The 20,018-nt window shown below is 37.5% G+C and overlaps 1 protein-coding gene across 10 annotated transcripts in view; it reads left to right on the top strand.

Moving 5' to 3' along the window:
* Positions 1–20,018, top strand: part of EYA4 (EYA transcriptional coactivator and phosphatase 4) — a 145,106-nt gene that overhangs the window by 56,198 nt on the left and 68,890 nt on the right. The window lies entirely within an intron of this gene.

Genomic DNA, 20,018 nt, shown 5'->3' with positions numbered 1-20,018 from the left:
CTGTGAAAAAAGTGCATGTTCTCAAAATCCACTGTTTTGTTACTGTTCTCTGTATCCAAGAAGAGCCTCTCTGCAAGGCTGAGGTGAACAAGGAGAGGGAACTGGTGGGGACTGTGATGGAACCACAGACTTTGCTCTTAGAAGCTTCAGGCTGGTCCGTGCCCAGGGAGAACATAACACAGCTTTAGTGATGGCTGGAGAGTCTGATAAATACAGCATCATGCATAGATAGAATTGTTAGAATATGAATGGTTTTATTTCGATTCCTTGATTTTACAGACAAGTCCCGGAATAGGTGGGAGGCACTCATGAAATGAAATTCAAATGGTAGTTTTTCTTTTCATAAAGTCTGATGAATTGCCAAAAATGCACCTCAGATAAACAAAACAAAAGTTACAAGTCAACAAACCCATCTTGGAGAGGCTTGTAAATTTAAATCTAATTTAAATTTTTTGAAAAAGCATGGTAGTTTGGATCTAGGAGTTTATAATTTATTTTTGAACTGAAAATACAAATAAGAAAAGGTAAAAGCAGTTGAGTTAGTTTTTCTGAAAAAGCTAGGCATGTTGGAGGTGCCAATATACCATTATCCATTCTATGGTTAGAATTTGCCACCCCTGGGGCCTGTGGTGACTTGCCAGAGCCTGCCAGCCAGGGAAATGTGGACAGACCCCAAAGAGGGGACAATCAGAGGGTGGTGCAGTTCCCTTGATCAAATCATCTTCAAACCCTCTGAATGCAGGATCCACTTAAGAATTCAGGAACATGCCTGCTTGTCAGTGAATTTGATCTTCAGTTATGAAACTGTTGACCAATCCAAAATCTCACAGGCATCCCTTTCCCCATAACTATCTCTACTTACATTCATTTTGTTATTTTTATCATTGCATTGCTTGGAAAATATACTGACTCAAAACATGAAGTGGTTGTGGTGGTTCTCAGGATGTATTAGAGAAGGCTGCTTGATGGCAATAAAAGGTGCTGCTGCTGTGTGTCTTTTTCCTTGCAATGTATGTTGAGAAGTACTTTATATCCTATGATGAAATCTGAGGGAATAGTAAAAAAGCAGCTTACTTGCAACACGGCAATATCAGTTTGTGACATTGCTTAAAATGCAAAGGCTTGCTGATAAGGTTTTTTTTTTTTGGTTTGGTATTCTCCTTTTTGCAGGCAAACAGGGAGCAACAGCATCTAATACAAAGTTTAGAATGGGAAAAAATAATATTGTAAGTAATTTTCACTACTGTGGGCGCTAAACCAAGCAATTTCGGTTGCAGAACTAATTGAGAAATTCAAAATACTTACCATTTCATGCTTTTATATTTTCTGAAATGACTGCAGTTTTTCTTTGCTCATGTCTGCTGTTTTCCTTTCTGTTACATTTGTGTCCTTAGAATGATGTTAAAAATAAGAACATGAAGACGTTTCTGATCTATGTGTCAATAACTAACATCTCCCCCTTAGTAATCTCAGTTTGCAGAGAAGTTAATCCATTGCAGGGATGTTGGGACAGTGGTTTCCCTGACAGTCAGTCTGAAAAAGGAGCACATGCTGTAGATGTGATAATTTTCTCTGGTTCAGTCTCTTGACACTACTAGTTTGTTCACCAAATTCTGGCATAGAAATTTTTTATTGCCACTACATGATAAGCACCTTGACAAGCGTGTGGGACTGTACTTTGCCTCCAGGCATCCAGAGCTGAGAAACAATAAAGTTGTCTTGTGTAACTGGGAAAAGGAGGATGGCTGGTAGTTGTTTCTTTGGTCCTTTCATTCTCAGTGTTTGTGTGCGACAGAAGACAGGAATATAGAGGTGAAGTGGTGGCAGGGAGTGGCAAACAGTCTGCTTTGGATTGAAGCTGCTGAGTGAGGACTTCCTGCACACAGGGTTGAGTGGAGGGAGAGGTGGTGTGCTCCTTAACTGTTGGTGGAGCCCAAGCCCAGGGTGGTTTTCCTCTGCCTGATGCCTGGGAGAAGAGACAAATTTTGCTCTTTCTCTGCTACTGTGATGACTCTCTACTACTCTGAGAACTCTCTGCAACTCATTGAATAGGATTAGAGCCTTGGGGCCCTCTGTTCATGTACACCCTGGTGTTTTCAGTCTTCAGCAGCATTTTCTGCAATAGATTTTTCCTTTGTTTCCTTTCTTTTGGTACTGAAAACTCCAACCAATCTTGTTTAGCCACCTTCCACATCTGACGTGTTGTTTCAGCAATTAAGAATGAGGTTATGCCCAAAGCTAATGTCAAGAACAACATTTGAAAGCTGATTATGTTCTCCTCAGTACTTTAAATATGCTTCAGTGGGTTTTCATTGTCAAAGAGGTGGACCTTCATTTATACCACATAATGCAGTAAAGTGAGGATTGCTTGGATTTCAGTGCATGAGATTATAGCATCTGACAGGCACCTGTTTAAGGAAATATATTGTATTTCTAAGTGCAAGTGTTTTTTAAAAGTAGAGTGAGATTTCACATGAGAAAAACTTTTGTATTTAAACTTCATTAAGTCTTAATGATGGTTTAAGTACCAAAAAAAGGTACCTTTTTTTGGCATCTGGATTGATGCATTTATTTGTGGTCCTTACAGTCCTGACTTTCCATTCTAATAATAAAGCATGGAACCTGTTAAATGATGGCACAAATATCCTAATCTGAACTGACATGGCTTTCTAGCCCAGTTCATCAATCTTGTTTTATTAGCTTTAGCAGAGCCAAGCTGCTATCTGTCATTTTGATGCTGTAGCGGTGACAAAAAATGGTGCTGAAAATGTGCTACAGGTGTAACTTTCACTCAAAGAGCATTTCTGAGCAGTAGTCAGGCTTGTGTTTGCATGGGGAGAGAGTGCCATCTTCAGTTTCATATCCCCACTGAAACAAGGCTGAACTTCCTAGCACTGCCCGATGGCTAAAGAGTGAGGAAAAGTACTGGTGGAAATTTGGAGTTCTTATTTTTGTAAGACTTTTGAAGGAAAATACTAAACGCCATTTTCTTGTCCCTATTTTAAGATACAGCTAATTTAGCTCTATCTGTTGTGATAAGCAATTTGCAGGTGGTTTGTTCTTTTGATTTGCAATGCTGAATGAAGAAAACAACAACTGCCAGTTGGATCACAAACCTCTTGTAACCAGTAGCATTTGTTTGCCTAAAAAATGATAGCTAGGAGGCTCTACACTGCTGTGGTTGTACTGTGTTTTGTAAGAACCATCAATTCCATGTATTCTTTCAGCCCAGAACTGACTTGGTGTTTTCACTGGGGTCCTGGCACTTGACCCTTGTTTTTCTTGGCTCTGTATCATTTTACAGCAGAGCTCGAGGACACTCCTCATCTCTTGTTTCCAGCATGTTAACATATTCAAGTAAATATTATCTGGCACAGACACATGCATTATCCTTCTGGGGAGTATTTGTAAAAGTTTTAAATCCAGATCAAACAATGACATCCATCTTCCTTCCTCTTGAATTTCTTTTATTCACAAGATGAATGTCGCTGGCAAAATTCTTTGATCTTGAAAAAGACTTTCTGTTGCTAATATTCACAGACAAGGTAAGCACTTATAAATACCTGAATTACTTGCAGAGTATATGCCCAGGTATGACTTTTCTGTATATTTTAACACTTAATAGGGCTTTACACAATAAGGAGCAGATGTGTCATAGCGACAGGAGGTGAGCAGGGACCAGGAAGGTGGTTTCATTAAAAGAGCCTTGGGATAAATGCAGCACATTAGATACCCACTGAAAGACAGGAGCTGTTGATGGGGTGACCTCTGAATGCAAGTCATCTTACTATAAACAGGAGGGTGTGGAAAGCCATTGGACAGAGCCAAGCTTGTTTACTATCTAGATCTCCTCCTAGTTAACTTAAGTAACTGGGCTGTGCTAGGCTCGGTGTGACAGTTCAAGGGAGAAGAAAATGTCTTCAGTTTTCCCGAGTTTAAAAAAACCTAGCTGACCGATACAAAAGCTCTTTGGTGCCGAAAACCTGCTTGCACACCTTAGCTGCTCTGCAGTGGAAGTTATTTAGCGTGAAACATAACAGATATTCTCTTCTTTTTTTTTTGTCCTGGAAACTGACTTTGCATATCTGGGGAATTGGTTTCTGTTCTTCAGAGACTACTGAGGTAAGGTCTTGATAGATTTTAATTTGCAATATCGATGCTAGTATTGTTTTGTGATAAAATGGGAAATATAGATGGGTATTGATTCTCATTCAGATTATGTTCTGAAAAGGAGATTTGATTTTAATTCCTGTAATAGCAGTTTCAAACTTGGTTTTGGAGGAAGGTCTTTGTGGTGGCTCTAGAGTGCAGGAGTTTAGATAGATCACAGGACTGGATTCATCCATCAGGTTCTTTCAGGAGCAGCTTTTGTTTACCACAGGACGTTGCACTGTAAGAAATAAAATGTGTCATTCTATAATGTGCTGCAAATATTATGTCTGGGAGCAGTTCCTTGGTGTATTATTCAATAATACATATACATAGTACAACATATTTATAAGAGACACTTAAAGGCCAGTGGGCTAAGACAGGTGTCTAGACATAAGCTGAATTCAAATTAATTATCCCTAAACTACAAAAACTGTGGACCCAATTTTTTTTCTAGTACTTAATTCAAATTCTTTTATTTAATTCCTATGTTGATTAGACATGCATTTGGAACAAAATCATGCCGAAGTGCAAATATGCTACAGTATCTGTCCTACCTCCTCCAACGTTTACTGTCTCTGTAATGCCATCTATTATTTTTAATGCACTTTGCAATTGAATATACCATTTTTTTTGGTGAATATATTGTGATTAAAGCTTTCTTCAGGGGACCCATGTGCATGTGCTGCTGTTGTACTCAGACACTGTTCCCTGCCGTGAGGTCCGCACAGCAGCAAGAGCAGCAGTGCAGAGGCCACGGTGGGAGCTGGCATGGGGATTTCTGCTCCTTAAATGTCTGTTTCATTCAGGGAAACTCAGCCGGGGTTCGCTCTGGGAGTGCTGTTTTATTATCCTAGAGCAGCAAGCAAAGTCCCAGGAAAGAAAGTGCAAGGCAATTTGGTCCAGCTGTAAACAGGCATTTACAGCCACAGGGATCTGTAATAGGTAGGGAACATCTTTGGAAGAAAGGTATGATAAATTCTTGCAGCCAGTAAGTTCTTCGATTTTGTGCCTGTGGTCTGGTAAGCAGCAAGCAGCAGGATCCAGTTACATGTTTCTTTTCTTGGTCTGTTCACTATTTTCTGAAATACATTTCAGCTGAACAGCTTTTGACTTTCTCAGTAACTTTTGTGCCGTTAAAATTTTTTCTAAAGTAAATTTGAAAAGAGTGGATAAACCTAGTAGTATTTTGAATTCCTGAATTAAAAAACAGTTCTTGCCAAAGCATTTTTCCAAGATAATTTGAGATCTGTAAAAGTATATCTTGTTAAATTGTACAGCAAATCAAATAGCAGCAACCTTGTGTGAATGTAGATAATATCAAGCAAAAGAACTTGAATTTGGCTTTGGTAGACATCGATATGTTTGTATGTTTGTGTGATCATGCATGCACATATATATGTGTGTGTTAGAGTGTGCATACAAGGAAGCTAATTCATCTGTTGCAGAAATTAGAAGTCAAGGTTATTTTCTTAAACAGAATGTGGTTTGTGAAAATGTCTGTACATTCTGTTAAATAGAAGAAGCAGATGAAAAACCACACTGCATACTGTCTCGTTCACTTACTTACGTATAATTTTTATTTTTTCTTTTCTGTTGTTGTCCTTGCAAAGAGTCATATGTCATTTTATTGAATTTACTACTTTGGGAGACTGGAGGAAATAATTCACACTTTGTTCAGTTTTAAACTTTGAATTGTAAAACTTATTTAGTGAATTTTATTCACAAGAGATTAAAAATTTAACATGTTTCAGTATTTTTAAATAAAAGCAGATCATGGCTGTATTAAATTTATGTACAAAGGGTACGTGAGCAGTTTGCAGAATTTAATGCTGTAGCTAATATGCTACTTGCTTCCTTTTTATATTTTATTCTATTAAAGATATTTTCAATCATATTCCTGGAAAAAATAAATAATATACATTTCAGTAATAGCTTAACAGGAAAGATATTATTTGTGTGGTTTATTTCTCTTTGCAACACTCAGTCATTGCTCTGAATTAATACATAACTAAACAGTATTCAATTATAAGTAAATATCTGCAGAAAAGATGAAGATTTTCTTAAAAGCTGATATTAAGATGGATCCCTTTTTAGCTCTAGAAGGATGCAGTTAAAAATACACTTTGACTAAGAACCTGGATTGACTTAAAAAGCATAATTGTTGCAAAGTTTGCATTAGGTTGAACAGAAATCTCTAAGCAGAGTCCCAGGATAGTAAAATTTACATATTATTTTATCTAGGGTTAATTGACTATTTATTTCCTAGATATTGAATAGAAGTATTTTGCTTGTTTTCACAGTAAATTCATAATTGTTCTTCACATTAATTTCAGGCATATTTAAAAGTCATTAACCTTTACAATCACATAAGTTTGGCTGCTCATCTGGTATAACTCATAATAAAGCCTTAGGAAGGTAAAAAAATCTGAAGTGATTTAACATAAACAGATTTTCTCTGTGTATTCTGTATTTATTTGCTCATATGCACCAGAACGTTCTTTTGTGTTTTTACACAAGAACAATTCTTTTTATCGAGGGTGTTTGCATGGATAAAAGGAATTGTCCCATTATGAGATTTTTGCTGTACTTGAAATATTTGTGCTGCTATCCCAGGTGAGCTCTGCATTCAATTAGAGCCGAAGCTAAGAACCAAATGTCCATGTTGCTCTGAACATTCAGACTGTTAGCTCCACTGAAGCACAGTTTAACTTGATTGATACTTGGATTTTAAAGCAAATAAGGACTAACTTTTGCCCGTGGCAAAATATCTTTGAAGTTTCATGCCTGTGCTGGGGCTGGATTAGCTAAGTGATAGCACTGGGGCTGGGACTGTGACCCTGTTGTGCTTGGCAGTTGTGATAAATGGGGGAATCTTTCTTAACCTCGTGGCCAAAACATTCCAGGATCAGGTTGGGGAGACAGGAGAGAAGGGAGGAGAGTCGAAAGATGCAGGAGATTTGGCATGTTGAGCAGGAGACAAAGGACACTTGCTCACTTGTCTGGAATAGGGGCAAATATGCAGACTCTTGTGGGAGAAATGGCTGCAGATGTGTTGAAAATATGCTTTATTGTAAGTCCTGGACATTGCCCTGGGTACATGAAATTCATCCATCACTATGAAGCTGTCTCTTTATTTTTGTTTTGGATGCTTCGAGAGTTTAGGGAATCTTGGTTGTTATATTTTCCTAAACTAAAGGTTTTTTTTTTTTCTTTAATACTTGAGATGGGTATATAAAACCATCCAAAATAAATTGGAAGAATTCCTTTTTCCAAGTAATTGCCTGCTGGCTAAAGAATTTACTGGACGACATCAAATATAAACAAAATGGTATGAATTTGGAAAAACAAGGCCCGACAAAATTAATTGATTGCTTCTGGAAAGCTAGTTCAACTATTTTCTATATAAAACACCTTTAAAATAAAAGCATACTTTCAAATATTTTAAAATTATACATTGTAGTATAGCAGTATTAATAATAAAAAAAATGAAAATCTCTTTGGATATACTAAAGATCTATAGTGAGATATTAACAGTCAAATTTTCAAACCTGAAAAAGAGACAAAATTGGCCTACATGTGAGCTGAAATATGATCTGTCAAATGGTTCTTTTCTTGGAGCAGTGTTTTATGAGCTATATTGCCTCTGATGTTGTCCCTCTTGGCTAATAATGAAAAATATATTATTAGCTGATAGTTTGAGATTTATTTACATGCCTTATGCTGTAAATACAGCTATTCTGGCTAGCGCTTGAAACTACAGCATAATGCAAGTGACAACACTAAAATTAAATATTCTTAATGTGATTTCTAATTGTGGCTGTTGTTGTTACTAGTATACAACCAAATGCATGCTGTATTCCTGTGTATAGATACTATCAATAATTTATCCTTTTATGATTAATTTCCCTGAATGACATTTTAACCCTACAATATTAACAGGGTTTTTAATAATTGTTGTGTTGTAAATGTTCATTAATATTTGAATAATCAAATCTAAATCATATGTATAAAAAGTAGTCTCACTACATGGGAGTTTGTTCCTGTGGTGCTTATTACGTATTTAGTTGAAAGAATTTTACTGTGGTTTGCCTTTGCTAACTTTACCCCTAAAAAAAAAAAAAAAAAGAAAAAGGGAGACTCATTCCCTAACAGCATTTTCTTCAGTTTTACTGACATTTAAAAAAGGCACTGAAAATTAAAGTAACCATAAACAAAGTAGATTTGGTTCCCTGATGATGATACAAATGCATGTGAATAGATCTTTAGTTTATATCCAATGTTTGTGGGATTTTACGCTTCAGCATTGTGTGTCCTTTTATCTGACCTCTAACAAATTATTTTTTCACAAGTTGGATAACATCTGGGCAACAAAAAACTGATTATTTCATTTTCACTATCAAGTAGTTGGAACGGCAAATAATCTTTTGCATCCTTACTATGAGAGAAATAGGTTGCTGAAGTTCTTAGTTATTTGATATAGTTTATAATTGTTACAACAGCTGCTAGAAATTGTTGCTAAAATTCTAAACAAATTAGCTTCAGTAATGTGGGAGAACAGAAATGTATGAAGCTAGAAAAAAGCACAGCTGTTCACTGTAAATGTACAGGAGATTTGATTGGTAATTTTCTAGGTAGACTATGATGTGCACTTGTTTATTACCTTCTCCTTCCACTTTTTTCAAAAGTTTTGAACATGCTTTTTAAAAATAATTTTAGATTAGTCATTTGTATACACTTTGAGCAGGAATGGCCTCAGTCCATTGTGCAAAAAACACTAGTGTTGTACAATTAGCTGATGACTTCAGCTTGGGCTGTTTTCACAGACCAAATTATTTGTTCATGATCGGGTTCATAGATACTATCTGTGGAAAAGTCAGATATTTATAGCTGAATACCTTTGATCTACTACCAGGAGAAAAGCTATCTAAAAGAATAGCAGAAGAGTTTTTATTGCTGGGGCTTTATGGTGGGGTTCTTTTAGTTTTACTTTATTTTAGTATTGTTTTAGCATAATTCCCATCTTCCACAATGCCTACAGGACTCTGCCAGCTGTTAATAGGTAGGCAGGTGCTGGGCTAAAATCATGTTCATATTACCTGCTCATATTACCGTGTTCATCTCCTTCCAACCTGTCTTATTGCTCTGTCCACCTGTTGCTTCTTGGCATTAATTGAGCCTCCTGTCCTACAAAGGCATATTCAGACTTACCTTCATTATTCTGAATTGTTGCATTGCCAGTAAACGGCCAAACCACCACAATCCGATTTAGGCCTAAGCTTAAATCTCTGTGGGCTTGTCTCAAGCTTGACAACCCCTCTGCTCAGGGAATGCCCTTTGCTGGAGGAGTGAATACAGCATCACCTCAGGCAGCTGTGCAGAATTTGCCCATGCAGAATTTGGCAGAACTGGATCTCACTCTGCAGTCATTACAGTTGGTCACAAAGAGCCTGTTTACATTCTCAGGTTTCCATACACGTACTCAGCATAAACATACTCTTGCCTTTCAAGCTTGTAAAGGAGTGCAGTGAATAACTGGTATTTTTAATGACAAAAATTATCAACATTTAGATAATGAAGATGCCATATGTTCTTAATTATCTGTGAATAATGCTCAGTTAAGTTTTCGCATCTTTCTGGTACTCGACTTCACAACAGTCAGTCGAATATGGTTGTCTCTCCTGAGAGATGAAGAAGGATCCAAAAAACACAGAAGTGTCTTGAGTCCTTCTTACTAGCTGCACACTAAGAAGTGTACTGAACATCTGCAGTAGTTTCTCGCCCTTTCTGAAGGATGTGTGCAACATTACCTCTGATTCCGTATGACATATGTGTGATGGACAGGTCACACAGGGTGGATTATGCTGGCAGACGCTGCAGGTAATAACTGGTCTCCTACCATTACATCTGGCTTATACAGCTTGGGTAAGACCAAAAATGAAGAAAAGTTGGCTGAAAAGTGTCTGAGCAAAATTGGCACCAGTGAACAAGCGGCTAAACTTGGAAGGGCTTGTAGGAAGAGCTTACTGTGTTGTCTGGAATAATTCAAACCTCAACCTAGGAACTTATTTTGGATTGCAAATAAATCAAGTTGTCATGTAGCTGAATCCATATACAATGCTTTCAGTGTATCCAAACTATTCCATCCCATTCTGTCAGACCATGATCTGAGTCAGGTATTCATTCATTCTTAAGCAGGTTGTACTTCTATGAAGACTTTAGTGCTTGAAAATTAATTAGTACAAAGGTCACATCAAGTAAGGGTATTGTGAACACATTAGAGCTGTTTTCCTTTTCCTGAGGTTTTTGAATATAGTTCAAAACCACAATCCTTGCCTTTAAAGTCTCCTAGCTCTGAGTTGAAGAATGCAACTGATGAGTATGCTTGTCCAAGACGGAGAGGATAGTGAAAGTGATGGTTTTTCAGACATTGCTTACTTAACACTGACCCAGCTTTGGTGGGTTAGCTCTCAGTGGAGCTAAGAAATATAACCAAGAAGAAGGCACATTTTCTGGGGGCTGATCTCCTTTAACATTAGCACATGGCAATATGTATATTAAAAACACAGAAGACAAACAAAAAGTTCAAGGAGAGTAAAAGAAATTCTTTGCTAAATCAGAATATTTTACATGTATGTATTTCATCATCTGTAGTGAGGATGAGTGTTTGATTATTTAATAGATGTAGGATTGTGTTTTCTACTGCACTGGGGTATCAATATGCTTCTTGGTAAAAACCAGGATGGTGAAGAACAGAAAGGAAGAGATGATCGACAAGGCCATTTGTTTGAATTTCATCTAAGTGAGGGATGGAAACGTTGTGACAAGTGTTCTTTGATCTCAAGGGGAAAGACAGATTATTTTCTGATGAGGCAAACGAGTCAGGAGAGAAGTTGTCCTTTGTTCCTGCGGGGAGGGGGGTCAGCATGTAAGCTCTTAAACGAAAGAAGGGGAAGCTGGATTCCAATGAGACACCAGCATTGTCAGAACAGAGAAGTGCCTTGGGGCAGAGATACTTGACTTGTGGTGGAGAAGTCTGCATCAGCAGTAGAAATACACTGTACTGTTCCTCATACAAATTGGTTTCCACATGAAAAGGAAACAGCATGTTTTATTATGCTTTATGGCACAGTACTATAGGCCCTTAACAAAATAGCTTGAAGTATTTGCATGATCTATTTGCAACATGGCCAAGTTAACACAGCCATAGGAACATTAACTTTTGAACTTCCTGACTTTCATTGCTTTAAATTTCAGCTTCAAAGTTTACTCTTTTTTTCTTTGCATTTGTTGGCCCTCGTTGGTTTTGAAAAGCAGAAGGAAAGAAAATAAGTTCAAGTTTTCTGAGGAGGCTCCGAATTTTATGCATATAACAGGAGATGACTTGGTATTCCTTTGAGTATTAAATGATACCTCCAAAGCAGTTCTGATACACCTAGTTTGCTTACAATATTTCTGTGGAGCTGAAGAATCACAAGATGAAACAGAGAAAGCAATGCACATCATAGCTGTTTTCCTGCATTTCAGTATGTTTTTTCCTGAAAATTAATCAATGTGATCTAGGAATGCTGATATTTAAAAAGCAAACACTTAAAAAAAAAGGTGCGATTGCAACAAAACTGGAGGAGATTATGGGAACATAACTGGGGTAAAAACAGTAAGCATTTTTCCATCTCTAGATTAAGAATGGTGTCTTCTAGCTGACAGCCAGTTTGGAGGTACCACGAAGACACCAAGGGTAAACTTGCAGATTCAGCTTCAGTGAGATGCAATGCTGATTTGAAAAGGCAGAAAAAAGCCAAAGGTTTGTGTTTTGGTTGGAGTGGGCATTTCTTAAGAGATGGTGGGGGTGGGGGGAAGGGAGAGAGCTAGGAAAATAACATGAGAGAAAGAAAAAGAAAAGAGAATGAGAGAAAAATAGTGTTAGTGCTTTAGTATTTTTTCCTGAATCTGAATTTTTTGATAAATGAGCTCCAGGCTGGTGGAGTTTCCAAACCTTTGGCCTTTGGAGCATCTGAATGGGGAGCTGTCGCTCGATTGGGAACGGTGAGAAGAACGACACAGACTCTCTTGTGGAGTCGATCAGGAGAATTTCTCTCCGTTTATTACTTCAGGGCCTTTTTATAGAACAATACGTGAAAGTACATAAAAGAAAACTCTTATCAGTTAGTAAACTAACACATCACTATCATTGGTAAGTGGGGTACACCACCCCTCGACTTTCTCTTGCAAGAAAACAAGGAACAGACAAACAGCACCCGCAAGGTTGTTTTCTGTCTCTGAGGATTGCTTTAATTCCTCCTTATGAATTCCCAGGCCACTTTCTCAAGTGAGACTGAGAAAGTTGTGTGGCCTGTAATTTCCACACTCACCGTGCTCCCTGCTTCACAGTTAGCATCCATAGGGAGCTAATACCTTCCTTCCTTCTTCTCTTACCTTCTTTTCCCTTCCCTTTTTTCTTTCTTTTTCTTTTTCAAAGGGAGCCAGGCCCATCCCCCCCAGCTGCAGGGAAAAAGTGTTCTGTGAGCTCTGAGCTATTAGGTAACCCAGGCTGAAACAAAAAGTGCCATTGTAGTGTGGCATTTGCCCTGCCTGACCCACCAGTTAAGGGAAGGCATATTTCCTTCTTTCATTGTACACAAACAAACAAAAAGAAAAAAGAATGCCAGTTTTTCCCACAGTGCATGCATAAATTATTTTTGAAATGTAGAAGTTAGTGCTTTACAGGTTCCAATTGCTTAAATTATGACTTGACTGTTACACCCTCTGATATTTTTAGTGTGCTTGTGCCAAAGGCAATTTAAAATGTGTTTTAAAAATGTTTGCAGGTATAAAAGATTTTAAAGACGCTTAGAGTTCTGAACTGTGTGAACCCATTAGTCATGTTGCAAAAACAAACACGTTCCACTAGCAAGAAATTACCAAGGAAGGAATGTTTAGTCCCCAATGATAGCATATGAATAAGAAAATTAAGGAGGTAAAGTTGTCTCAGATTTTGTCAGTTCATGTCATCTTTATGATACCTTAATTCTCTAAAATCTCTCTATAGAAATAGAGTTTTATACTGGATATAGCTTTCTGATTTATGTTTTACAAAGGCTAGTGTCAATGGTAAGACTGCAGTGTGCCCAAAAGAAACAGTTATAGTCTCACTGGAAGTATGAAAAAGGCATTTACCTGGGTTGATTAAATTCCCGTTAATTTCAATGTGTATGTAATGCGCACACCAGCAAGAGCTCTGGTGTGTCACTGCTCATCATTCCAGCCTGGTGAAATAAGACCTAAAGGAAATGCAATGCCTCTTTGCAGCTCTTTGGGCTGTGCATGGACTGGTTCCTGGTTTGTCCACACTGTTATTGGCAGCAATTTGTACAGAAAATCCAAAACATTGTGAAAGTCGTGAAAATTGTCATCTCAAGAAGTAGAAGAATTTGAGATTATACTATACTTTTAAAGTCATAGCTCCTTCTTAAAATTATCAAGTTCAGTGACTGGTTCAAAGGAGCTGAGGCTCTAAAACATGCAACTTCCATGGGAGCCATCTCTCTCCTTTGTTATAATCGGTGCCACCAACAGAGAGGATTTCATGAAGGACATCATGAGACACACAGGCTTTGTCCCTCTCTCTTTTGCAGCACCATTCCATTTCCTCAGTGTTTCCCAACCATCTGCATTTCAGCAGGTAAGTGGAGAGTAGAAGCCATTACTCAAAGGTAATTTGGTGTAATTCCCTTCTGTCTGAAATGGATGACTACTCTAGGACCAGTGAAGTACATCTGCATCTTTTTGTTAGATGTAAAGGAAGCCTTATCTGACAAGCCTAGGCTGATTTAGATGCCTGAACTATAGGTAGTTAATACTAAACATTTCCTTTCTGGATTAGTTTTCCTTGCAAGTTAGATGTCCATCTCACAGTGGTACAGACCAGAGTTACTGCTGTACTACTCTGGCAAGAGGGAGGAGAGGCAGGAATGATGCATTTCATTGAGGGAAAAATCTGTCTCAGGAAAGGTTTGCATGGGAAACAAGTGATGGTGGAACAGCAGTGACTTTCCTTGTTCCCGTCCCTTGCTCTCACCCCTTAGAGGCACAGAAACATATCTGATATCTTTGAATATGAAGTCTCCTCTACAGTGCTACATAAAATGCAAAGGTCAGCATTGGCAGTCTGCTTTCATACTCAAAACTTTCAAATAATTTTCACTTTTTTTTTTTTTTAAAGTGTATTTAAACCTCAACCTTGTTTTGATTAGAGTTGTCAATTGTAGTTGGCAGCATAATGATTTCATTACTAAGAAAACAGAAGAGACCATCGAATAGGTTTAAGTGAAATCCTTACGAGATTTATGGAAGTTTGGCAGAATAGTAAATTACTGTGAAAAAATTAGTTCAGAATTTGGGATTATTTAGAATTCTTTTCAGATGTTTGATTTTGCAGAAGCTTCACTGAGATTTGGTTGAAGCTTCATTGAACATACAGAGTTGCAGTATTATTTGAATTCAGTCATCAAAAAACTGCTTAATTTTCAATAATTTTTGTTGTGTTTTTGGTTTTTTTAAAATTAAATTAAAAGGCTGCATATTTTCTGCCTGGCTATAATTTGAGACTAAATCCCAACACTATCTGTAAGCAAGCCTTTGCCCCTTTATTTTTGGGCAGGCAAATGATACTATGTGTTTTGTCATATCAATGACATCATGGCAGCAAAGGAAATCTTTGGCAAATGATCTATACAAAGGCATTGTAAAGTCAGTCTCTGCTAAGATTTTTTGTTGTCAAGATAGTTATAAAACTCCATGTAAAAACTATGAAAGTCAGTTTTTAAACTATCACATCTAAAAAATATTTGATGAGAGCTGCTTTTCTTTACTATTCGTTCTCATTGTAGTGTCACTAATATCCTGAGTCATATTCTTTCTTCTACCTGATATTTCCACCAAATTGTTCACCTGTCTGCTCCATCCTCTGCTGGAGTTGTTCTGCAGACATAGTCCCTTCCCTGGACAGCAAGCAGAGATGGGTCAGCTTTCTCCAGAGTAATTTGCTGTAGGGAGTCATATAGGCAGCTGAAGTGCTCTTGCTCTGCTCATACTCCAGAGCAACCACACAGGCAGAGCAAACACAAAGATGTGCTTTGAGGTTGTCCTTAGGTCTTCAAAAAGTACTTTTCATTCTTCATTCTTCTCTCCTTGATGTTAGAGCCTCCACAGTTCCACCATGCACAGCTGCTTCCCCAAAGCATTGCAGGCTCTCCTCAACATTGTTGCAACCCTACTGATTTAAGAGGAATCCTCAAGGCCATAATTGGTCAGTAGATGAGGGAACTCAGCAGATTCATTGCCAGAATAATTTAGTGCTGATGTGGCAAGATTTTTCAGCTGTAAGTGTTAGAAGGGATTTCTCACCTGTGTTGCATTACAAGTTTAATACCACCAGTGTGTGCGTGTGAGAACACCTCATGGAGCAGGACCATTTCATGGTTTAACATTTAGTGTAATGGGGTCCAATAAAATCATGTTAAAAGATGTTAATGTTGCAAAGAAAAACATCAGAAGCAAGGAAATGCCAGAATTAATATGGCCTGTGGAAATTCAGCCTCTTACGCATTATGGTACAGATCTTATTACCTGACATCCTAGGCTTTCCAGGGGGTGTCTCTTTTTTTTTCAGTGAATGCATAGTTAGATTTTTCTTTTAATGTTCCTCACTAAATCCTGGTTAAACATGAAGCATTCAAAGCTCAATTAATATAAAATCCTTCATCATGTAAATATTTATCATATTACACTTCTTTGCTGCCGAATAAATGTATCTCTTTTTCACTGTGACCTCAAATTATCAGACACTTTGGACAGGGTTCATATTTGAATTCTGATGAACCAAGTCAGAGGAGAAGGTAGAAATTGTATATAACTGATTATTTTTAACAAAAGTTTAAGCAAAATGGGACTTCTGTCTTTTTAAATAAATGTAACATTTATACACAAAGTGTAGTTTCCCAGCTTGGATCCTTTTAGGATTAGGTCTTCAGTACAGCTGCAGTAAGCAGAACTAGTCCATTGCTCTGGACAGACTCATCACTAATGACTTTTGTAATGAGTTTCACAGGTATCTGATGAAGCTTAGGCTTGTTTTTGTGGTGTTAGTCCCAAAGCTAGAAGAGAGGGGAACAAACTGTGGTGTTCCATCTCAGCCAGTCCCAATATTCTTCTACTGTCCACATCACACCCCTACATCTGTCACATTCTTTTCACTTGTATGAGCGCTTTTCACAGTATGAGCAGTTTTGCCGCTGTGGAGATCCCACTCTTCTTTTGTCCCCTGATTTCTGTTCTCTTTCCTTGTATTTTTTTCTGGTTTTCTTCCCTTCATTTGAGTCTACAGAGTTGTTTTTTTCTTTCAGGGTACTGCCTGGATACCCTGTACCCTGGGTACTGTGCAGTGGGAGATGGAACTGACAAAGCAAGGGGGGGACAATTTTGATAATGTCAAATTTCCTGATGGCAGGGGGCTCTCCTGGCAGTCAGAAGTAATCCTAAAGTGTGTTCAGCACCGGCATTTTTGAGATGAGGAATATTCAATGCAGATAGGGTCTTCAGAAATTCAGGAGCCAGACTGCAAGAGGACTTCACCAACAGTGTGACAACAGGCCTTTCAGAATCCTACAAACTGAAATAAATGTGGGCACTATTTCACAGAAATTATAATTCCTGGGTACTGGTAACTCTCCCCCTCCCCTTTCAGTTTTGGAATTTTGCCTCCAATTTTCAGGCACTGAAGCCAATCAGCAGCAAAATGACGTGACATTCAAAACATGAGCACAACAGCCTGTTCTCAGAAATATTTGTATTTAAATGTTTTTAGCTGAAACTTTTCAAACATTTTGTAGCAGGCAACCAGAGTAGAAAAGTTCAGTGCAATTCAACGGCATTCAAACTGAAACTGGAATCTTACTCTTGTGAATGATTCTCAACATGCATTTAACTAAAATGGTGAGAAAGCCTGTGTAAACAGAGAGGGGGGAAAAGGAAAAGGAGAGGGGGGAAAAGGAAAAGGAGAGGGGGGAAAAGGAAAAGGAGAGGGGGGAAAAGGAAAACAGAGCAGGAGTAAAGAAAAAGATTCTTTTTATAGCATTTAACACATGAGAATGTAAATAAATGTGGTGTTAGTGAAAGTTAATTATTTTGAAAACAGTCAGCAAGGCAGATTAAGAGGTAAAACAGTGCAGCTGAAGACAAAGGAAACAATATTTAGTCTTTGATCATACATTTTCACAGTGATTTTTCTGTTCACCTTCAAGGGTGGCATAATTTTATGAATAACAGAATTTGTTTTGCTACTTGAGTAGCCTTAAAGAGAAATGTTGTTCATTCCATATGACCACTTGAAAGAAAATCCCATGCCTCTTCGTCCTTTAAGAAATAACATTTTTATTTATTGAGTCTCTTTTCTCAAAGAGGGACCCTAAAGATACACAATAAAGTTTACATTTAGTCTCAGAGGAAGAGACAAATCTATACTCTGTGCTTCTGTACATTTCTTCAGATAATGATCATAGATGAACTGCATCATCTATATGCCAACCAGCAAACCTGACATATTCTTTTTTAAGTATTTTAAAGTATTTTGCTTTTATTGCAATATTCTTAAATAAAAAATATTCACTTTTTTCCTCTCCAAGTTTGTTTCATCACACAGGAAATGAGTCACTTCGATACAATTGGTCAGTGGCTTTTCTTCTGTGACCTTTCAACTTTTATCAAAATTTATCAGTTGGGTTTTTTGGTTTTTTTTTAATGTTTAATATTAATTTAATGTTTAATGTTAATTTATACAGGTAAAGCATGATCTTTCAGATATTTTGATTGCTTTGTAATGCCGGTCAAAACAAAATGCAGTAGTAGTGTGAGCTGTGGTAGGAAAACTCGTCTGTGAGTATCTATCTAGTGCATCTCACATCCCTGGCCAGGAAAACCAGGGGTCTTAATATATTTTGTATATTAAAAGTGCTCAGATTATGCTAATGTGTGCTGCCATTATCTCTGGGCTTCTGTAGTAGTGACCCACCACAGGACATGCCATCACTTTGTAAAATCTGGATGTTGGGAGGTTTGGGTGACAGACTCTCCAGTAGCTGGTTCAACTGGTTAAAAGTGGTTGAGCTTTCCTGACCTGGGGAGTGAGATCTGAGCCCCAGTGCAAATGTGACAGACGGTGCTACTGGTGGCAACCACAGAACAGCAAAGAAATTGGAAAGGAATGTATGAATGCCAGTAAATTTAAGAGCAAGGAGAGAGCAAAAATATGCTGAAGGGACATGGAAAAAGCAGCTCTGTTACCGTTCATACTATATAGGTAGTAGACATATACTTATTTTTCTAACTAATTTTAATTATGTATTTAATTAATTATGTATTTCATTTAATTATGTGTTATTGTATTTTATAGCTCCAACTAAGTTACATTTTCAATAAGTTTAATTTATGTTTTATATGTGAAATGAATTTTTTTTTTTTTTTGTCAAATCCTCTGTGACTCAGTTGAGACAAACTACTCCTGAATAATGCACACAAAGGCATTTTTCATGGTAGATGGTCATGTGCTTATATATCTGAAGCATTTTATTGTATTTCAGATGTTACGCTACTTTAAAAACAATGTGATTAACATAAAACTATAGCAATGATGTTTGCACCTGAATGTTTATGAAATAGTGCCTGTCAAGTTTGGGTTTCTGTGAGCCCTGACTGTGTCTCATGCTTTGTGAGCGGCTCATCTCTATGAGTGACATTGCATGGCATTCAGCTGAGGGATTTTATATATATATATATATATATATATATATATATAATATTTAGCATTAGTCTAATCCTTTTTTTCTGTTGGGCCTGGTGAGTGTTTTGTCATTTGTCAATAACTTCAATAGAAGTGAGTCAAAGTCACAATTTTATTTCCTCTGAAATACTTTTAGAGTAGCAAAATAGTATAGGAGAGTTTCTTGATGCAAGGTATCCTGAAACTTGTCGTTGAACTTACTGGTTGTAAAGGGAATGTATTTTTTATTGTGTCTCACTCCAAGTGAGCTTCAGTGAGTGATATTTCTAGGTGGCTTTAAAACTGGAGCTTTGAAACCTCCCACAGAGCCCTGGATTTTGCATTAGCGAGCTAGTGAGTAAAATGTTTTTTCCTCTGCTGAAAATGCACGTAATTTAGATTACCAGAAGGTACAATTAAATTTTTTGCTGGAAATCATGAAGATCCCAAGGAGATACCAAGTCTGCAAGAGAACAGTTTTATATATTTTTTTTTTTTTACAGTGATGGATTTTATGACCTCCAATCAGCCTACAGCATTGTGGAGATCAAATTGGAAGCTAACATTCCTTTGACGTACTCATATATTTTAAATATGAGTGAAAACAGTGCATGTGTTCATTGATGCAATAGGAAAACACAGTTAACATACAGTTAGCAGATTCACAAAATTAAAAATACCGTATGAATTATTTAACTAACGGGGTGCTTTGCCCCAGAACCTGGTGTTTATTATTTTGAGCTTTAGCAGGAAACAGAAGCAGTATCAGTTTGGGAAACGTTTCTTGGCCAAGCTGAGAACAGTATGGCTTTCTCATTTCAAAGTGGGGAACCTGGTTCTTTGGTTTCTTTGTTCCTGGTTAAGACTACTCCCCAAGCTATTTTAGCTGAACATTTTACCTACTAATGGAGCCTGGGGAAGTGCAGTTGGCAGCTGTTCATGGGATAATAATGAAACACACTGTTTAGTACTGCAAACCGCTGCTGTAAAGTGCGGGAAATATTTTATAGAGATCACGGTGAGCAGAGCAGGACCCGCTGTAAGTTCTGCTGTA

Source organism: Parus major, chromosome 3, assembly GCF_001522545.3.
Source record: "Parus major isolate Abel chromosome 3, Parus_major1.1, whole genome shotgun sequence".
Taxonomy (NCBI): Eukaryota; Metazoa; Chordata; class Aves; order Passeriformes; family Paridae; genus Parus; species Parus major.
This window is presented reverse-complemented; position numbering and strand designations above follow the sequence as displayed.